Raw genomic sequence first — 14,393 nt, 5'->3', positions numbered from 1 at the left:
AATTTAACTCTTAGGACATGAGGGACGTTAGAGCTGTTGCCATACTTAGCCCGACTTCTTCACAGGGGGAACAAAAAGAGAGAGAGAGAGAGCTTTGTTGAGGTACATCATTTCGTTCATTTTATTTTCATTTTATTATTTTATGTTTTGGACAGATAAACAATGCATCCAGCTTACCACCTCAAGACTATTTACCCTCTGTGCCTGAGGTCTTTCCTCCTTGTGCACTGAACATCCATTTTCCTCCCCCCCCCCCCCCCCCGAGTTTGAAAATAGTAGGCATGTTATGGATTAGAACTTGATCTGGAGGATCTTTTAATGTTTCATTATGCATATGAATGACTTCTGCAGACTTCGGTTGCAGCAGTATTTAATATTCAAGTTTCTAGGTTAGACAGTTTTAAATCACAGTAGGAAGAACTTAAAAGTGAGCCACTTTACACAACATTAGGGCATGATCTGCTCCGTCCTATTTGATATTTTGATTTTTATTATCTAGAAGTTACATTGTTATCATTTAATAACTGCCAGCTGCACATGCGCAGTAACTTTCTTTTTATATATACATCTTCCTTTTCATTTGTATTCTTTATGAGCATGACCGTGTACTGGAAACTGCCAAGCTACACGTTTAACTCTATTGTGTAAAGGATTTGCCAGGACAGAGGGTGAACTCTCTCAAATACTTGAATTAAGGATACTTTTTATGGCAAAGTGTCTTGATGAGGAAAAGGTGGGATCTATTAAAGAATGAACTCTGTTTTAAAAGACGTAATATAGTAAATATCAGTGAATTCTCTCTAGCCATTGTATTTTATGGATAAATGATGTTTGCATTCAGAACTTACAGAGTGCATTGAAACTGAAAATGGCTGATTGCTGCTTTACTATACATTTGACTTTTATGTAGTTTTACAGTCACCGATACCATATTTGTAATAAGATTTCCTATTTCCTTTTTATTTGCTTTTCTTCCCTTTTCTTTCCCACACAAAATCAAAAGCCCGGTGAGTAAAGCATTGTCTCTTTAACTGCTTTTCAGAGCTATACGTTTCAAGGCTGTATAAAACAGGACTGTATAGGAACAGGTTTTAACAGTGACAGCCACAATATGCAGGCCAATTAAGGCTGCTCGTTAGCGGGTATATTCTTGTAATACTCCTGTCAAGCTGAAATTGCACTCCCTTATTGACAGTAGTGGGTTCGTCTGATGCTTGAATTATGCTTTCCCTGTTTGTCTAATGTTCCAAGTCTCGTTAGAAACCGCTACCAGTGAGAAAGTAAAAGAAAATGAAGGTTTTCAAGCATTCTTTACATGAAATTTGCTAACCTGTCCAACTTAACCTTCAGGAAAAATACTGTGCTCTCATTAACACTGCTTAAACATGACCTGCATCTCCTTTTCCCCATGGATAATGCGCGTTGACGAGACACAGGCTGGGGGAGGGAGAATCCATCCCACAACATTAAACCCATACCTTAACGTCTTACAGAGGATAATTAGGCCAATGAATCACCAGTCTCCCAAAATTGTTTTTCGCATTTATTTTATTATTATTTGTAAATGTTTCTAATTTATGCTTAGCCCCTTTGTCCCTAACACAGAATTTATATCTCTTCCCCTCTTCCCCCCCCCCCCCCCCCCCCAGTTAAGGCAAGTATTGTTCTTGTATTCTGTGAGAAAAGCACTGGGGTATTTCTTTGTGTCATCCTAAAGGTTGGAAAATATGAGAGTGTTTATGTTTGTTTTCCAGCTAAATCACTGTCGAGCTATTTTAAAAGTTTGATAACACCTGCTATGATATGTGTGCCCCATAGTCATCTTCACAACCCTATAGGGCTAGGTAGCATCTAACATAAAGAGGTTAGATTGGGAGGGAGAAGGCAAGACTTGATTTCTGAAACGAGAATGCATTTATTCAAAGATTCTGCACTAAACCTTACACTGGGAAGCGATCAGGTTAATCTATATGGGTATAGGTACCCCTCTACCCATATAAAAAGGACCTTGAATCACCAGGTGCGCGCCTGCTTCTAGGGCAGCATTGATGCAAGTGGAAAAAAAAAAAACAAACCCAACCCCAGACTGCATGCAGTCAGGATGAAGCAAAGATGGAAGCTCGGCTCCGCGCTGCGAGCAGGAGGCCGCTCTCCTGCCGCCCCCCATCCGCGCCGCCCTCTCCCCGCCCGCACCCCCGCACCTGCGGCCCGACCGCTCCCGGGGCTCCGCGCCTCGGCCCCGGGGGAGCCCCGCGAGTGCGGGGAGATGTAATCAGAGATGACAGAGAAAAATTAAAGGAGAGAGAGAGAAAAAAAAAAAAAGGAGCGAGGTGGGGATGGGGGGCGGGGGAAGAGACACGTAAGTCCTTTTTTTTTTTTTTTTTTCCTTTTTTTTTTTTCTTTCTATCTGAGGGAAACACTTCGTTTTCCACCAAAAACGTGTAAGTCGTTGAGGGCTCAGCTATTGTTAGTCCCTGCCCCTGCAGGCTGGCTCTCCTCTGAATTCCCACGACAAACTTCCCCGAAAAAGCCCCCCTCTTCTGCCATCGCCATCATAGCGCGGCTGCGAAGGGCTGCTGGCCCCTTCCGACAGCGGTGCGATTCCTGCGAGGCGGGATATAACCTCTGTAGTGACCGACATGTCTGGGCTCCGCACGGCAGGCGGGTCGGGAGGGATCGCCTCCGAGGCTGGAGGAGGGTTCCGTGTGACCGTGGGTCACTCCGCCCCGGCCGCCGGGCTGTGCCCGCGGTGCCCTTGCGGCGGCGGGGCGGGGGGAGCGGTGCGGCGATGTGGGGGGGGGATGCAGCAGCACAATGGCACGAAGGCGGGTGTAGGTGCCTGGGGAGGGCACTGCGCTGCGTGCGCGCTGCCTGCGGTCTTTCCAATAAGGAGCGCAGCCCGCCCGCCTGCGGGGATGGGGGACTGAGGGTGGGATGCTCCGGGCATCGCCCTGTAGAGGCGGCACGGCGATGCCGGGGGCAGACAGCGGGCACGGCAAGGCCAAGTCTGCGGGGCTTCTCGTCCCCCTCCCCCCCGCCGCCGTGCCCGCACACACAGCGCTGCCCCCGCGTAAAGATCACAGCCCCTCCCTCCGCCACCGAAATGACATTTCGGGGACGGGGTCGGAGGAAGCGGCGCCCGCTGGCACCCTGCTCCCGGCGGAGGGCGAGACCCGAGGGGAGCTGCCCGGGGGCGGGCGCTGCGGCAGGCGGCGGGGGGCCGCTCCCCGCTATTGTCTGCGGGTAGGGACGCGCTCCGCGGCTGAGCGGGGGCGGCGAACACCGCAAATCCAATTGCCAAGGGATAGCGGTGTCGAGAGGCATCGGGCAAACCCTTTTTGTGTGCGAGCCCTTGTTTACGTTGGGGCTGGCGATCACATCAGGTGCGCCAAGGCGCTAATGGTGGAAGGCTGAACGGTGTTCAGCCGGCGACGGTTCGTTTCTTTTGTTTCAAAAGGCAACTCACGGTGCCTGCAGGTAAAATAAGCGAGGCTGTAGCAGCTCCCTTGGGTTACCTCCGCAGACCCCGCAGAGACACCCCAGAGGCAAGGCGATGCCTATTCCTGCTCATTATTTCCCTTCAAAGATACAGCCGGAGGTCGACCGGTTCGGGGGTGGGAGGGCCGCGCCGCGCCGCGGCGGAGACACCATTTTACGCCGGTAGCAGCGGCGGGGCGGTATTTTTAGCGCTTCCCCCTCCCCGGTGGCCGCGCCGTGTCCGCTGCCCGCGGGGAAAACGAGCCGGGAAGCCCCTGGAGGGCACCCAGCGCCGACCCGACCCCGTCCGCCCCCGTCGGGGGTTGGGCGTGCGCGGCCGCAACTTGAGCCGCGCGTCGGGAGCGGGTGCGGGGCTGGTCGCCGCGCTGGTGGCAGGAGGGAGGAGGAGGCAGGGTAAGTGTGCGGGCAGGGGCAGGGCTGCCGCAGCGGTGGGGCTCCGAGGACACCGCTCTCAGCCTGAAACCTCCGCTCTGCTCTTAAATGGAGGCTCCAGCTGATCCGTCAGGCACGGGGCTGCACGCATGCCCATCTTTTCAGCGTTCGGTGGTGGTGTCAACTTATTAATTTCTGTCTCCCGACTTTGAGCGAGCCCGTTGGTTTGCCGTCTGAAAGGCGTTATTACTTTTGTCCATGTGGCAAAAATAATTAGCATACAGATGAGAAGGGATCCTGCCTCTGAGCCTCAGTTGCGGGAGAAGATGTGCAGTGCAAAGTTGATTGGATGAATGGAGAACAAATGGTGGGCGTTCAAAAGCATTAGGAGAGTTTTGTTGTCGTGGAGCGGGTCTGTCAGTTTCCTGGGTGAACGTGGTAAGATGGAAGGCAGGGTGGCTGGCGCTGAGGCGGCTGCTTGATGGAGCGTGGCCTACTTGGAGGTGTGCGGTTGGATCGTGTGTGGCCGGTGCCTTTGGACTACTTTGGTTTGCGATTCTGCGGCGTTCCCTTTGCGGTTTCCTTCAAGGTAAATATGGCCTTTTTTTTTTTTTTTTTTTTTTTTTTGTCGCTGTTGTTGTGTGCAGGCACTTTGCTGTTGTTGACAAAGTGATGGAAAGTTCAACTCTTGGGGCAGTTAAAGAATAGCCGGGCTTCGGACTTCTCCCGTGCTCGGAGCCGGGGGGACGCGGAGCTGCTCAGGGCCCTCTTCCTACTGAAGTCTGCGGGGAGTTTGACATTGCTTCCCTGCGAACAGGATGGAGCCCTCGGAGGCTGTTGTTTTAGGAACGACTGCTGCCTATTTTCCAGAACAATGTGGGTAGAGCTGTAAAATTAACAACTGCTGCTTCGGTGAAAGCCTCGGTGTGATTACTTGTGGTTGGCACGGTATGTATTTTCTTGACTGGAAAGAAAAAAGAAATATATATGTGCTTATTTAACACAAAGTCACAGTGATTCTAAAACCTGAAGTTACTGATTGAGAAATTAAAGTGAGTCTCTGCTCCATGTATCTCCACCGTATGTATGTCCTTTTGCCTCAGCGAAGGGAGAAAACAAAAGAAAATAAACAAGCTATTTTTGAATTCCATGGGTTTTTTGTTTTTTTTTTTTCTTTTTTTTTTTTTCTTCTTTTTGCCAGATGATAACACTGAGTCAGACTGGAATCCCACTTCTCGAACACAGCATCCATTGATGGGCATTTCTTATATAATTCGGATGCTGTGCCTGAAATAAGGGATGCTAGAACATCTGGTAACGTTTGCTTTTTCTCTGTAGTCATTTGGGATTGTTTTTTATCCAATTTTAATGATTCTTAATCTCCTTAAAAATGGTGATTTTTTATTTTTTTTTTTCGTTTTAACTGACCTAATTTTGAAGCTGCAGTTAAGGTTGGGGTTAAGTAGAAATTATTACCCCTTAATGGTCTCTGTGTCGTTTTCTTTTTGATAATATTAGAACAGTTTGATGGCAGATTGCTTTTCATTTGAGAAGTGTGAGGGTTTTTTTGTGCCTTTAATGATACTGGTTTGGAGAACAGCGCTATATAGTTCGAAACAGTATTTAGTTTCTACCACTCTCTATTTACCTCTCTCCCACTAATTTTCCCTTTAGTCGACGTTTCAGATTTGCACCATAGTTTAGTTCCAAAAATTACCAAGCAAAACTCTTTGTCGTGTCTCTCTGCAAACAAAAAAGAATCTTGCAATATGCTGTTAACCCTTTGCAGGCAGTGGGCAGGTACTTCTGCTGATTGCTCAAGGTTCTTTAAGTTTGGAAGGATAAGGTTAAACTTGGTTGCTGTGCTGTAGCTTGGTGAATGTGGATGTGACTAGTTGTTTGCAATATGGCATGTTTAAAAACAAACGAGGTGGCAACATAACGCTCCTAGCCTTTGAAATACAGAGGGATGTGAGGCTATGCACAATAAAACAGGATTTTTCGGTGGGGGGGGTGAAAAGCACTGACTGCATTTGTACAAAACTGTGTGGATTTATGAAGTGAAACAAAGAGAACAGTGAATGATGGCAGTGAGTAAATGCAGAATTCAGCACATTTTAAACGAATCAGAGTAGGATTCAATTTCGTCTGTATATTTTGCAGCTTGAACTTTCTGGAGAGGCAGTGTTGTTGTTTTTTTCCCTCCTTGTTATTCCAACCAAGGAGGGCAATAGTTTAGTACTAAACGCTGGAAGTGGTTTCTTTGTTTTAGGTTCAAGAACCCATCTTTTCAGGAAGGGCAGTTTTTGTCGTAGTAGTTGTTAGTTCACAGTAAGACTTTGTTGTTTTACTCTGCAGTCTTGTGTCTCAGATATTATAGAACTGGCTAACTGTATTTGGAGACAAAGACAAGAAAGAAGAGGAGCTACTTCAGTGTATTCGGAGGTACATTATTTTATCATGTTTGTTAAGGACCATTTCTGAGGTTCTCCTTTATTGCTGTTTAATTTTTGTGTTGAGGAGATGAACAAGATATATGCCTTAGCAGATTAGTATTTTGATTATACATACAAGCAAACGGGCATATGGGGATTTATTAACTAGGCATAGAAACTTTGCAAAAAGGGTTCTGTTTTGAGAACTGTTCTGCAGCAGTCAGGCTTTATGTAGACTCCAGAAGAATGCAGATATAATCCTCATCCCTCAGCATGTCCATGGGAAATCAGCAAAGGCATTTCTTTTTAAAATGAGTAGTACAGACACATTTGTGATACCAAGTTCTCTGCGATTGAGCCTATTTCTTGATGAAGACTGAGCACAGTAGTTGTTTTGTTGAGAGAGTCAGTGGTGCAAAACCACTTTGCTATTAAACATGTATGCAATACTGAAGAATATCTTTATGGAAGTAGTGATTTTAATATCATTTAATACCATTTTTGTGTCATTTTGATCAGCTTCCAGTAAAGATGTGAAGTTTTTGGTAGCACGGTGCAAGAAAACTTTGACTTTATGTTACTTACTGACCTTTTCTTTCTCATTTAAGGAGTCATGAGAAATTTTTGTAAGATTATGAATAATGCTTTTAACAGAAGTGGAGCCAGACTTCTTTGGAATGAAAATGAGTGCAGACAAAATAGCATCATCTCCACTTATCTTATAGATTAAGAAGTCACAAGGAGAGCAAGTCAAAGCTTTTGTAGACTATTGACAAAGATTATCTCCTTAGAATCCTTCACAGTATTTTTTTTTTCCTTCTGTTAGAACCATACTGACTATTTTAACCATAGGGGGGAAAAAGCAGCAAAATGTGAGCGATGAAACAGAAATGAAGGGGGAATGTGTTATGTTGGGAGGGGGAGTAGGATGTGGAGGCAGACACAATAGGATTTTTGATCCCTTAAAAGGGGATCAGGAAAACAGTAAATGTTATTATTAGATTGGATTTAAAATCTGATCTCAGATCAGATTTGCAGTGTGCATGCTAGTTCAGTATGTTTGCAGTGAAGATGCAGATGCAGAGCTCAGTCACTAAGTAACAGAACTAGCCAACTTGGTTGTGGAAATAATCAAGGCTGCAGGGCACCCCATAGAGATCCATCAAATCAGGTCTGGCATAGAACTGTCTGGTAGGTTGAAAACATTAAGAAATCAATGCTGCGTCTGCCAGTAGACCCTTTGGTTTGCTGAAACTCCCACCTGCCTAATGCATCCAGGCAATTGGTTTCAGAAACCAGTTTCCTTCAGGATAAATTCTATATATCTCGAGGCTCCATCATAAGCAAATTGATTATAGCTCTGCACCAGGCAAACTCATAAACATCTGTAAAAGCACAGATTTTCAGCGTAACAAGCACTCGAGCTTCCTATTTTTTGAAGTATTGAAAGTATACATTCTTCATACCTTGTGTCAGCAGAGGAAATTGATTAAAGAGGACGTGGCATACTATGAATGTTTGTTCACATGGCATAACTTCAGTTGTTTCAGTCTGAATCTGGCAAGTGTTCTCCATCACTACCTGCAGTGTTGAAGAGAATCGGTATAAAGTAGCAATTTTTTTTTTTTTAAAATATTTTTGTGATAGGCATTAAGAAAGATGCTGTTTTGTGCCTAGTTTGCATGAACCTGATCCTGACCCTAAATGAAAGGCAGCAGTGAGTTTTGGATTATCTTTCTATGGAGTGGTAGGCCAAACATATATCTCATGCAGCTCTAGTACAAAAGAGAACATCTCCTCACTGTCTCGTATGTTTGAAATTAATAAGTTTGTTTACAGACAGGATGCAAAAGGGAGTATAATAGCCATTCAACAGAACCTGGTCAATGAGTAGCTTATTTTTCTGTTGATGTTTCACATGCATTCATATAAATGGTGATTCTTGAAAGATGTAATATCTCATGTATTTATCTTTCCTATAATTAGCTTGTTCCATTTTTTTTTTTTCCAAGGGAAATTCCTTTTTCTTCTTCTGTCTCCAGCCAGTACTAGAGTATATTACCAAGGGAATAAAATTTTATGCCTAATTTTAGTGTTCCTCTGCCTAATGTGGTGTGAATAAGTACCATGTTACAGCATTTAAGCCAGTCCATCTTTGTCACTTCCTGAGCAATTCCACTTCAAATGAAAGAGACAAAATTCAGGAAGAGGGAGTATCCAAGATTTGTTATGTGGATGAACTGCAGAGAGGGATTCTTCTCACTGTTGGCATGGTTGCATAGATGCTCTGGCATTCTTTTCAGAGCTGCAGCAGGGATATTCTCTGCCTAAGGATCAGGGAATGCCCTTAGAAAGGATTCCCCTGGCCTCACAATTCACTGTTAAATTGGATGTCTTAATTTTCTGATTTTTTGAGTAACTTATGTCTGTCCCTTTTCTACATAAACATTGTTGACTTGTTTTAGTGACATATTTTCAGAGGATTTCCTCTCTTGTCTGAAGGGGAAGAGATTAAAAAAGAAACTGTTTATAAAACCTTTGCATACTTTGTGATTGTCATATCCCATGTGTAAATATCTAGGATTGTTTTCTGGATATATGCATATTTAGTGAGAAATAAAGCTGTTATGTCATAGAAAATGGTAAGGTTGAGTACAGGGCTTTTTTCTTTTTTCTTTTTTCCCCTGTGCATCTTTTCTGCTGTTCTTGGCATGTTTAAAGGCAAGTTGCTATGAATCCAGAATGGTGTTTCTGCAGTGACTTAGTTATGCAGCATAGTTGGACTGATTTAGTTGACGCTACAAAGTAATGCTCATGTTTTGTCAGCACGTAAACACACAGAGACCATTCTGGGTCTTGTTAGTAAACATCCAGAGCTGATGCAGTTTAAGGACTTAACTTCACAGACAGATAAATATCTATTCCAACACTGGTAAGATGGCCTGCACAGGTCGTATATTTACTACTTGCTTGCTAAGACAAACTTAGTATGTTCATCAAGAAATTTCATAATACTCTGACCCATTGGATGCTGACCATTCTGCCCCCAGTCTCAGACTCTGTTTTCCAGTGTTGAAAAAAACCACATCTCTCAGCCTTTTAAGTTATTCAGTGTGTTTGGATCTGCCAGAGCTTAAGGCATTACTCTATGGGGAGTTAATGGATCTCTGTATTCCGTGAAAGTAGCATACTTCTTTCCTCAAGGACAGTAGGTGCAGGTCAGGCTACAGCATTCTCTTAGGAATTAAGTTGATATTGGGGCATCAAAAGTAAAAGATGCAGATCTGTGATGAGAGGAATGAGTAACAAGTCATAAAGGAAAAAGAATAAAAAGTTCAATTCAAAGGAAGCTGCCAGTGAAGAAACTGAGGTCCTATTGACCAGTAAAAGGAATTTGATAGTAAAGAAGGTGAGAACTCTGTGATCCTTTGGGCATATGACCTCAAAACAAAGAAGAGGACTTCAGAGATGGTTATGGACAGCAAACCTGTTGAGGAGGGGTTCTTAGAAGAGTCAGGAGGGATATTTAAAGTCAGGAGTATACTTCATCAATTCAAAGACCAGCTGGAAAAACAGGAAAAGCTCAGGTGGGTTTTATCGCACGTGTGCTATTTCAGCTAGTTCTTTCACAACTCTAGGAGCTTACTGCTTCTCAGTTCCTTCATCCTTGTCTCAGACTGGTGTCTTTATGGGGATAGGGAACAAAGAATGTGCCTTTCAAATAGTTTGTTTCAACATTTCCATCTGAACTGTCAGTCATATGTAAAATATAGATAGGATGAATGGACCCCACCCTGTATTCATGAATGCGTGTGCTAAGTATACACATATATATACATGTGTGTGTGTGGGCATGTGGAATTTCTAAATTCTGAAGATTGTGCAGGGGAAAAAACAGTGGCATTGAAAGAGATATCTAGTATTCCACTAAAACAGATGGGAGAGATAAGACTGCAAGCATTCTTGTCACCAAAGCTGTGTTTTCTGTGAATAAAATGCAGGCATGTAATGTGAACCTCCTTCCATACATGCAGTTCTTCATTTTTCTTAGAGGAAACAAAAAAACTTGGTTGGTTGGTTGGTTGGAGAACTCACTACTCATTGGATTCAACAATAGCTGCCATCCATTTTCAGTGGTGTTTCAGGTTAATCTTTCCATGAATGTTCCCTTTTACCTTTAGGACCCCATCACCATTTTTCAGCATGCATTCTTTAAACTTCATGAGGTTTGTGGGAGGGCCTGTATTGCTTCTCTTTTTACAGCAAATTATACTGCCTCACCATCACTAGCTCTAGAGCAGTCCTTGTTGCAGAAAGGCTGGAAACATGCCTGGGTAAACTCCAGCTGCTCTGAAGAACCTTCTCAGGGGCTCAGCACTTCACTAACAGACCATTTCCTCTTCAGTCATATTTATTGCCATGGTTTTACAGCTGTTATGTGTGAGTCCATATACTTCATGCCAGTTCTTCAAGGTGATAGAGCAGCCATTGTTGGTGGACTCTCTGAACTATCTGCAAGTCTGACTCATTTCATATTTCACAATAAAAAATATATAGGGGAGGATAGATTAAGACTATTATCTGTAATCTATCCAACTTAATGTCTTTTTTTTTTTTTTTTTTAAATTGGTTACCTTGGCCAAGAAGCAACAGATGGTGATTAAAGAATTAAAGAAGAGGTTAGATCTTTTCCATAGATCTCTTTGTCCCAGGTGACACAGTAGGTAGGAGAAAAGGCACACTTGAATGGTATACATTGAAGTCTGAGTGTCCTGATTCAGCAAATACAGGCACTGCAAAGCAGTGTGGACCAAAACACTTGGTCATTTCAGTGCAGTGTCATTTTGCTTTATAGACAGATCTGTGGACCAAGGTCTCATTCTGTATACCTTCTTTTTTTTACCTCTTTCCTGCCAAAGAGCCAACGCAGATTGCCGTAGTGTAATTTCCAGTCAACTCCAGCAGAAAATAAGAGTGTGTGACAGGAGTGCTCATGTTAGTGACTCATGATCTTATTTATAATTTTACGTATTTGTTATGATTAATGAAGTTTTACTATGTAAAGACTGTGGTTATTTGGTCTGTTAAACAAAACCAACTCCCTCTACCTATTCATAGAATGGCCTGGGTTGAAAAGGACCATAATGATCATCTAGTTTCAACCCTCCAGCTATATGCAGTGTCACCAAATTCAGTAAAATATGATTAACTTGAAATTAAATTTTTTAGCAGGTGTAGGTATAGCTTACTCTAAGAGCAGAACAAACAGATCTAAAGCAGCATTGCCAGTAATAGATACGAGTATTTTCTTGTAAGCTTCTAGAAATTATATTCACATTGGCTCCTATAGTTGCTCTTTTGCATCCAAAATCACCAGTCTTTCTACTCTCACTGAAAGCATCTTCGTTTTTTGTTTTAGAGGCATTTTTAAATCTGCCAAATATACCTCAGAAGCCATTGGGCAATTCCTGTATCTTTATTTCCAGATGGTACTTCAGGAGCTAGGAAAGAAAAGATATTTTGGATTTTTGAAAATTGTAGTTAATAAAGTAAAAAGTAAAGTAATTCTAAATCATATGGTCTAAAAATGGTTTTTGCATTACTACACTGCTAAAGCATTCAAAAAAAAAATATAAGAGCGTTACATAGGTTTCATAATTGTACTGCAGTCAGTGAGCCATCATTACTTAACGAACTCAACAGTATCTTTTGTGTTTATACAGATGGAAGTTCAGAGAAAGAGAAAAGAGGTATTTTGCCTTTTTTTGAATAGTTTGCACCATGATTGTTTCAAGGGCTAAAAAACATACTGTGTTTACCTGCCGGGTGAATACCTTTATTTTATTTCTGCATCTATTTTTTGCCTCTGTCATCTGCTTTTCCTCAATTTTCTTCCTTTCTTGGAAAATCTGCTGATTAAATTTAAGCACTGTATTTATGGAGAAAATAGATGCAAACCTATGAAACAGACATAAGAGCTCAATTGGCTCTTGTATATTTCTAATGCTGTTGCATACTCAGTATGAAAAACTGGAAGCATGAAAATTGGGAAATAAAAAATTTAGGGAAGTTGAGTCTAAATTCTTAACGCTGCTTGGGCAGAGCAGTGGGATCCCACATTGCATTGCCAGTTATTTTGCCAAAAATGTCTGCAAACTGCCTTGACTACTCAGAATTCCAATATAGTTTTGCCTACTGGAGTCATTTCTGGAGAACATGGTACTTGTAAAAGCCTTCAGACTAGCACAAATCATAAACACATTGTGTTCCCAAGAGCTATAGTGTGGCACAGCTGTTTCTTGGAAAGGTTTCTGCTATATACAGGACTTAAAAATAAGGCCTATTTCTCCTGTAACTATTTTTCTTGCTTATTTTTAGTGTTTTGACTTACTAGTGCAAAGAAGTCATGAGATTTGTATTGTCCCTTGTTTTCAGCAGCTGAGGGATGAAGGCAGAGAATGTTGAGGACTGAAAACTGAGAAGACAGAATCAGTGCCTATCATGACAAATACATAGTTGATAGATATTACGGCTTTTCTACTTGGAGACTTACAGATTTCAGATCATAGCTTAACGTTTTCTAAAGAAGCAGCTTTGACCTGACTGCTAACCCTAAAATGACTAAAAGTGTCTCAGATAGTGTTCGCACATACTCTTAGCTGTTATTTTTCTGCTGAAACATCAAAATGTTAGAGCCATGGTAACAGCAAAAAGAATTTGCCAGACAGCTTTATTAGAACAAGGAGACAGTACATTTGCATGGATACGTTTACAGAGCCGTTTGCCTAATCCTGTTCCTACTGAAGTCATTCAGCGTTTCTTCAGTGGAATAATGCATTTTGTATTAGTTTCTAGGTCTGCTAGTTGTTAACCTACACACTTTCCCAATGTGGCTTTCAAAGCAATTACATTTAAAATATTAATATTATATTATTATTATATTAATCTTTGCTTAATCGGTTGAATTCTTGATTGCTTTCTCATTTTGCCCCGAAGTCTGAATAGTAAATTTGAGTTTGGCATGCCATTTCTGTAGGTAGTTTTTGGAATAGCCATAACTATGATTCTATAATCTTGGTTGTGGTAAGACTGAAAATAGTCTTTCCCCAAGAGGCATCATGCCCATGACATAAGCCAAGAAGTATTTTACTGTCCTCTCCAGAGGCAGGTTGCTGCACCTGTTTACAGGTGTCTTGAAGCACTGATGATCAAAACAGGATCAGAGTGAAAGGGATAGGATATGTTTATTAAGCAGCCTTTCTCTTTACAATGCTCTGTGTCACTGTTAGATTTTACTGGTGGTAAGATAGTTCTGGAATATTATGTTTTAAAATATACTCAGTGGTTGCCACTTTTACTTCAGCTACCTTCAAGCTTTTTTGCTGCCTTGAACTCTGCACAGTGATTTACTGATGTAATTAAAAAAAATCTGCATGGAAATGGAGAGCATACAACTGCTTTAAGTACATAAACCCTTCCATGCATCATATGAGACAATACACAAGTCTGAATATATTGCTGCAAATCTTGAGAACATCCTGCATTATTTATTAATAATTGCAGCTGTCTGCTAGGTACATTGGGAGGAACTTTATGCTTTAGGAAATTATATGGCTGCTTGCAGACAGATTGTAGCAGAATAAGGTCCTGATTCCTGAATGATGTACTCACCTGGGTGCTTCTGATGAACTTCATGGGAATATTCATCTGCTGTTCTGAAGTTAAACTTAAATATTTACCAAATTAGAGTCTAAGCATGCAAGTCAGAGATCAGTTTTGCTACTTAGTGGAGCTTCAAGACAAAAGAAACTTCACATTCATCAGAATGGAAGAACTGTAGAAGTTCCTGTTACAAAAAAAACTGTAAGTGGGACAACAGTAGAAAAAAAAAAACAAACACAAAACAACAATATTTATTTTTCCGAAATTGATCACTTTGATTTTCTACTAGAAATGGCTTCTGGGATACTTCCTTAAATTTATCTTAGAAAATCAGCTGCGATGAAGTCCCAAATACGTTTGATTAAATCATGTGGTCCGATTGAACTCACATGACTTTGATACTATTTGATTTGCCAACCATCTCAT

General features: G+C 42.0%; 1 protein-coding gene across 39 annotated transcripts in view; it reads left to right on the top strand.

Annotated features, from left to right (window-relative positions):
* MYT1L (myelin transcription factor 1 like) overlaps positions 1 to 14,393 on the top strand; it is a 274,007-nt gene that overhangs the window by 4,718 nt on the left and 254,896 nt on the right. For 24 of the 39 annotated variants that reach the window (XR_014944905.1, XR_014944904.1, XR_014944906.1 and 21 more), the window contains exon 1: positions 3,848 to 4,459. The exons of 9 other annotated variants lie outside the window; for them this stretch is intronic. The gene's annotated coding sequence lies outside the window, so the exon portion shown is untranslated. Of the gene's footprint in view, positions 1 to 3,847; positions 4,460 to 4,516; positions 4,819 to 6,233; positions 6,316 to 14,393 lie in introns of those variants that run through there. 6 more of the 39 variants (XM_085543908.1, XM_085543904.1, XM_085543911.1 and 3 more) reach the window with 3 other exon arrangements.

The sequence above is a fragment of the Coturnix japonica genome, chromosome 3 (genome assembly GCF_054131305.1).
Source record: "Coturnix japonica strain WE chromosome 3, WE-NBRP24, whole genome shotgun sequence".
Classification (NCBI taxonomy): Eukaryota; Metazoa; Chordata; class Aves; order Galliformes; family Phasianidae; genus Coturnix; species Coturnix japonica.
This window is presented reverse-complemented; position numbering and strand designations above follow the sequence as displayed.